This window comes from Mustela nivalis (assembly GCF_964662115.1).
Source record: "Mustela nivalis genome assembly, chromosome: 10".
NCBI lineage: Eukaryota > Metazoa > Chordata > Mammalia > Carnivora > Mustelidae > Mustela > Mustela nivalis.
Window position 1 is genome coordinate 16,199,512 of NC_139029.1, and position 7,517 is coordinate 16,207,028.

Here is a 7,517-nt window from a genome sequence, read left to right on the forward strand (position 1 = left end):
AGCCAGCAAAGGTCCTCAGCACCTTGGGCTGAAACCCACCCAGGCAACCTCACATGGAAGCTGTCACAGGGGGCTGAATTCTTCTCAAGCCAAGTGGGGACAAACTTGGGAGACAGGCCTGGGTCTTAGTGTCGGCTATGCTCCTTATCAGTTCCAGCGAGCCTCAGTTTCCCCGCATGGAACAAGGAGATAATAATGCCCACGTCATGGGGGTGTTGTAAGGATTAAAGGGAGCATAGTCCTCAAATATACAACATTGCAAGCACTTAGAAAACGCTAACTGATGTTGGGATTTGTCTTCCGTTGAGGAAAAGAAGACTCCTTGCATTTTCCTGGAGGCCTATCTCATAGCTCTGGAGGGGAAAGTTCTCAGATGGGTCTCCCTGGGCTGAAATCAAAGTGTCAGCAAGGCTGTGTTCCTTCTGGAGGCTCCGCCCATCTGGTGCCTGCCTTTCCAGCTTCTAAAGGCTGCCTGCATTCCCGGGTCCTGGCCCTTTCCTCCGACTCCAAGGCCAGCAGGGTGGCTTTTGAAATCACTCCTTTGACTGACCTTGAAATCCCTCACTGACCCTGGCTCTGACTCTCCTCCCTCTGTCACTTATAAGGACCCCACGTTACATCCAGAATAACCTCCCTGGACAATCCAGAATAATCTCCCCATCTCAAGGTCAGCTGATTACCAGCCTTATTCCAACCACAGACCTCATCTCCCCTTGCCATGTAACATAATGTATTCACGGGCTCTGGGGATTAGAACATGAACATCTTTGGGGGCAGTTATTTTGCCTGCTACAGTGAGTAAGCCAGAAAATGCTGTGAGCATCTGTGCTCAAAAATCTACCATGGCTCCCCACTGCCTCCAAGGAAAAGGCCAGATCCTTCAGCCTGGCAGACAACGCTTGTTATAAACAGGCCTCTGTCCTACTCGTCACCAGGACCTTCCTGGCCTGCTTGCCTCTGCTCTACACGAAAGTCTTTTTCTTCCATCTATTATCTGTAAAGTCCTTCCATTCAACATGGCCAGGCTCCAATGTCATCTCTTCCAAGAAACTGTTTCAGAACTCCCAGAACTCTCCCCTCCCTATCTCTCTAACTCTCCCCTCACTATCACAAAATGTCTTGACTGGAGTTCCTTGGGTTGTCCCACTTTGGTGGGTCCCCATCTGGCTGTGGGCAGTTGAGGCTCAGGGACCTCTAGAGCAATGGTCTGTGGTTCTCACACTCGAGAATCCCATGGAATCACCTGGAGGGCTTGCTAAAACGCAGGCCAATGGGTCCACTGCCCACAGGTTCAGGTTCAGTAGACCTGCGGTGGGACCTGATGACCGGGGTTTTAACGAGTGCCCAGGTGATCCTAATGCTGCTCGTCTGGGGGAACTCTTGAGGACAAGAAGTTGAAATGTGAGCACCAGGCTAGACTTGGATTCAAATCTCAGCTCTGCCTCTCACTGTGTGACTTCAGAGACACCCCTTGCCCTCTCTGAGCTGCTTTCTCATCTCCTAAAGGATTCCGTCTCCACTCCTCCCCACCCCTACCCCCCACTGTGTTGATGTAAAGAAGACCACTTAGGACAGTGCTGGGCACCTTGCTTGGGCTGAATGAATGGCCTAGAGCTCTCCCTTTGCAGTTGCCCTCTCCCTGGGCCTTGACTCCCTAGTGGCTACTCAATAGAAACTTGTGAATTTGGTTTTAGGGGAAAACTACTGGCTTGGATCCTGATGAAAAATTCTGGCAAAATGAGAAGAGCTAAAACAGCCAGGCTGAGTATGTCTGGTCAAAGGAATGCGACTTCCCTTCACACCCGTGAGCACTTGCCTTCTCTGCCTCTCGACCACACAGGACAATAACAATCCCGTATACTTTCACAATGGAGAGCAGATCGACTGTTACAAGTTTATGGTCATTTATCGCACAGATGTTTCCCCAGCACCTCTAAGGAGCCTATGTGGTGCTGACTGGCCTGTCTCGGAGGTGCCCTACCTGGGCCAGAAGATAACTGTGGCCAGGACACTACCTCCAGGCTTCCCCTCAGGACCTGTTCCCTTAGAACACCACACACACACACACACACACACACACACACACACACATCATGCTTCCTTTGCTGCTTCTGGAGCAACGAGTCTTCTCACACCCACATTTGCAGGACACACGTCACATTCCTCATGGGTGAAAGGCTGTGTCTTTGCTTTTCGAGCACCTAGCATTACATACATACAAAGGAGACATCCAAGGTCAGAATGGAACCCCCATCACGCCACGCGGGAGGCTGGAAAACCAGGTGGTTAAGACCAGGAGTCTAGGAACTTGGCTGACCTGATTCTAGTCCTGTGCCTTCGCCAGGGCGGGGGTCAAGGTGGAGCAGGTGAGGGGCCAGTCTGGCCTTTGCCTCGTGCCTTGCCCTAGTCACAGCCCATCTGCCACTTCTGGCTGTGTGACTTCAGGCAAGTAGCTTCACCTCTCTGAGCCTCGCTGGGGATCATACCTGTTCTGTAAGGTTTGCAGGGTGGGCGTTGGGGGTAAATAAGATAAAACCTGGTCCTTAATGGACTCTGTAAATTGTAATTCTTTTCCTAAATTAGACATTAAGCAGAATGGCCACCAGAGGGCAGCAGTCCCCATGCTGAGAAAGTAATATACCTGGTAATCAGTGATCCTTTTGAAGGAACACACAAGCTCCCCGGCCAGGAGGGTTGTGTCCCTTGATTGGATCAACACAGCCCCAGCCAGCAGGTACACCGGCATTCTGCTGGTCACTCGTGGCTCTGGTCACTTGAGGATTGGCATGAGCCTGACACCAGTGAATTGAGATTTATTGGGACACTCACTCTATTCTACACTCCAGGATTGATGAAAGGATCAAGAGGCAAATGAAATGTATAAATACACATAACAAAGCATTGTCACGCTGCTGAGCCCTGTTAGAAACTCTCCTTCTGAACCCCGGGGAGGTCTGGTCTCCTTGCTGTAATCTAGAACCCTTCAGGTACCCCAAGAGCTCTGCTGCAGACATAGACCTGCCAGGCCGTGTGCATCTGTGGAAGGAGGAAGCCAACTCTTTTTTCTTTTTTTAGATTTCATTTATTTATTTGACAGACAGAGATCACAAGTAGGCAGAGAGTCGGGCAGAGAGAGAGGGAGAAGCAGGCTCCCTGATGAGCAGAGAGCCCGATGCGGGACTCGATCCCAGGACCCTGAGATCAGGACCCAAGCTGAAGGCAGAGGCTTTAACCCACTGAACCACCCAGGAGCCCCAGGAAGCCAATTCTTAACACAGGTCAATACCCTTGACAAGAAAGGTTAAGTTATGATCCCGCCCCTGGCACAGGATAGATGCTCAGTAAATGTCTGATGAATAAATGACCCTTATTTAGGAGAGCACAGTAGTTAATTGCACTGGGCTTTAGGTAGTCAGATTATGGCTTTTCTCTCCCTCTTGTCTTACTGCTTTGTCCAGTATCACCAGGATGGTGTTGATTTGTAACAGTAATAGCGGGTGTCCTTGACTTGTTTCTAAGTTTTTGCCATTGAGTATGGGATTTGCTATAAAATAGTAATTCCTGGGGTGCCTGGGTGGCTCAGTAGGTTAAGGCTTTGCCTTCGGCTCAGGTCATGATCTCAGGGTCCTGGGATTGAGCCCCACATCGGGCTCTCGGCTCAGCGGGGAGCCTGCTTTTCCCTCTCCCTCTGCCTGCCTCTCTGCCTAGTTGTGATCTCTCTCTCTGTCAAATAAATAAATAAAATCTTCAGAAAAAATAAATAAAAGTGTTGAGTTTTTCGAGTGTTTTCCTTATATCTATGGAGATGGTCACATGGGTTTTTCCTTTAATTCATTAACGTGGGGAATTGTGTATCTCGGTCTCTTTTCATTTTTGAAGGCAGGAATTTATGTTATGCACTGGTATCGGGATGGTACTGAGCACTTAATAGGCACCCAAATGTTTACTAAATTAATAAATGAGGAACAACAGATTCCTGGGGAAAGCTTCCAAAAAAGTAGCATTTCTATCTCACATACTGCACACAAGAAAGGTTTGGAGTTTTGCAGCAAATGTGTTGATATGAAATATGCTTACAGTCCTGGGATCAGTCCAACTTGGCTATGACTTTTTTTCCCCCTCTATTTAGACTCTATTTAATTGGCTAATTTTTACTTGGGATTTATGTCTCTATGTTTTGTTTTGTTTTTTTAAGATTTTATTTATTTATTTTACACAGAGAGAGAGATCACAAGGGCAGAGAGGCAGGCAGAGAGAGAGGGGGAAACAGGCTCCCCACTGAGCAGAGAGCCCTATGTGGGGCTCTATCCCGGGACCCTGAGATCATGACCTGAGCCAAAGGCAGAGGCTTAACCCACTGAGCCACCCAGGCGCCCCTATGTCTCTATATTTAAGGGAATTCTTCTGTTATTTTCTTCTCTTGTATTGTCCTTTTTCTGGTTTGGGGATCCAGGTTATCCTATCCTTATAAAATAAACTGGACGATTTTCCTTTGTCTCATTGTCTGAAAAATCTAGAAGTTCAAGATCAGATTTAATAAAACTTCCCTGTAAATCCATCTGGCTCTGGCATCATTTTGGAGTCAGAAACTCCTGAATGCCCTGTCGAGTTAGTTAATGATTTCTATTTCTTTTTGAGTCAGTTTGGGTACATTTGTTATTTTCTAGAAAATTCTCCCTTTCACATACATGTTCAGACTTGCCTCTCTTGTGGTTGCATTACCCAGGAACTCTTTTTTTTCTTTTTTTCCCCCAAACAACGTGGTTGACATATATTTTACATAATATAAAATTCATCTGTTTCAGATGTACAATGAAATGATTTCTAGAAATTTTATTAAGTAACAACTTATCATTTTCATGTCCCCCATAGGATCCCTGTCCTTTTATAAAATAATAGCTTTATTGAGTTATAATTCATATACCGTACAATTCACCTACTGAAAGTATACAGTTCAGAGGTTTTTAGGATAGTCATAGTTATACAACCATTATCACATCAATTTCAGAGTATTTTCATCTCTCCCATTAAAACTCTGTACCCATTAGCAGTCACTCCCCTCTTCCCTTCCCCTCCCTCTAGAGTCTTTTTTTTTTTTTTTAAGATTTTATTTATTTATTTGACAGAGAGAGAGGGATCCCAAGTAGACAGGGATGGGGGGGATCACGCTCCCCGCTGAGCAGAGAGCCTGATGCGGGGCTCCATCCCAGGACCCTGAGATCAGGCTCTGAGCCAAAGGCAGAGGCTTTAACCCACTGAGCCACCCAGGCACCCCTTAACTTCATTTTTTTGCATAGTTCATTACTAACGCATAAAAACACAGCTGATTGCTGTATGTCGATTTTGTATCCTACAACCCTACTGACCTCATTTATTAGTTTTATATTTTTTGATGGATCCTTTAGGGTTTTCTCTACACAAGATCATGTTACCTGCAAATAGAGCTAATTTTTCTTTCTGTCTTTTTTTAAGATTTTATTTATTTTTTTTGACAGAGACACAGTGAGAGAGGGAATACAAGCAAGGGGAGTCGGAGAGGGAGAAGCAGGCTTCCAGCAGAGCAGGGAGCCCGATGCGGGGCTGGTTCCCAGAACCCTGGGATCATGTCCTGAGACAAAAGTAAATGCTCAAGGACTGAGCCACCCAGGTGCCCCTAAAGCTAGTTTTTATTTCCCATCTGCATGCCTTCTATTTCACTTTCTTGCCTAATTGCCCTGGTAAGAACCTCCAGTACAATGTTGAATAGAAAAAGAGGGAGTAGGTAGACATCCTTATCTTGTTTCTGATCTAGGTGCGAAAGCATTTAGTATTTCACAATTGAGCATGATGCTAGTTGTGGGTTTTTCATAGATGCCCTGGTAAACCAGGTTGAGGAAGTTTCCTTATATCCCTAATTGTTGAGCTCTTTCTCTCTCTCTTTCTCTCTTTCTTTCTTTCTTTCTTTCTTTCTTTCTTTCTTTCTTTCTTTCTTTCTTTCTTTCTCTCCTTCTTCCTTCCTTCCTTTCTTTCTTTCTAGTTTTTCATTTTAATTCCGGCATAGTCAGCTTACGGTACTATATTAGTTTCAGCTGTACAAGGGCTTTTTTTTTTTTTTCTTAAATCACTAAGTGGTGTTGGATTTTGTTAAAACGGTTGTTTTTGTTTTTGTTTTTTCTGCATCTATTGAGATGATCATTTGGTTTTTATCCCTTCATCCTACTAATATGATACATTAGTTGATTTTCAGATTTTTAAAAAGATGTTATTTATTTGAGAGAGAGCACAGCTAGGGGGAGGGACAGAGGTAGAAGCAGGCTCCCTGCTGAGCAGAGACCCTTAGGTTTCCCCAGACCAGGACCCTGGAATCATGATCCAAGCCGAAGGCAGACGGAGCCACCCAGGCGTCCCTTGTTGTGGATTTTTGCAACTCGACTCAGAAGAGCCAATGGATGGATATTTCGAGGTTTCCAGTGGAACTATTATGAATAATGTTGCTATAAACACTCATGTACAAGTCTTGGCTTTGTATGGACATGCTCTCATTTCTTTGGAGTAGACACCTACGGGTGGAATTCCTGGGTCCTACGGTAGTTTTATCTGTTTTAGGATTTATTTGTTTATTTGAAAGACACAGAGAGAGAGAGAGAGAGAGCGCCCCGGGGGAGGGGCGGAAAGAGGAGAGAATCTCAAGTAGACTCCCAGGTGAGCACGGAGCTGGACTCGGGGCTCAATCCCACGACCCTGAGATCATGACCCGAATTGAAATCAAGAGTCGGATACTTAATCGACTGAGCCCCCCAAGGGCCCCAGTAGATTTATCTTTCTGGGGAACTGACAAAATGCTTTCCAAGTGGTGGTAGCTTCTTATGGTCCCACTAGCTAAGAATGAGGGTTACCTGAGAATTGATTTAAACCGTTTCTTCCTCAGGGCCTCCTGGCTGGCCCAGTCGTTAAGCCTCTGCCTTTGGCTCAGGTCATGATCTCAGGGTTCTGGGATCGAGCCCTCCACTGGGCTCCCTGCCCAGTGAGAACCCAGCTTCTCCCTCTTCCTCTCCCCCTGCTTGTGTTCCCTCTCTCACCGTCAAATAAATAAGTAAATAAATTAATATCTTTCTTTTTTTAAGATTTTATTTATTTATTTATTTGACAAAGAGATCACAAGGAGGCAGAGAGGCAGGCAGAGAGAGGAAGGGAAGCAGGCTCCCTGCTGAGCAGAAAGCCCGAGGTGGGGCCTGATCCCAAAACCCTGTGATCATGACCTGAGCCTAAGGCAGAGGCTTAACTCACTGAGTCACCCAGGTGCCCCAATAAAAATCTTAAAAAAAAAAAATAAATAAACTGTTTCTTCCTCTATAAAGTGGTGGTAATAATAGCAGACTTCACAAGGTCAGGGAGATCATGATGTGTGGCGGATTGAGCAGGGCTCTGGGCCCAAACACCCATACGGCTCAGTACATGACACCTTTTATATGTTCTCTTGTCTTGACTAATGTCCCAAGCTTTGGACCTGGGTTAACTCACCTGGATGAGATTGTCTT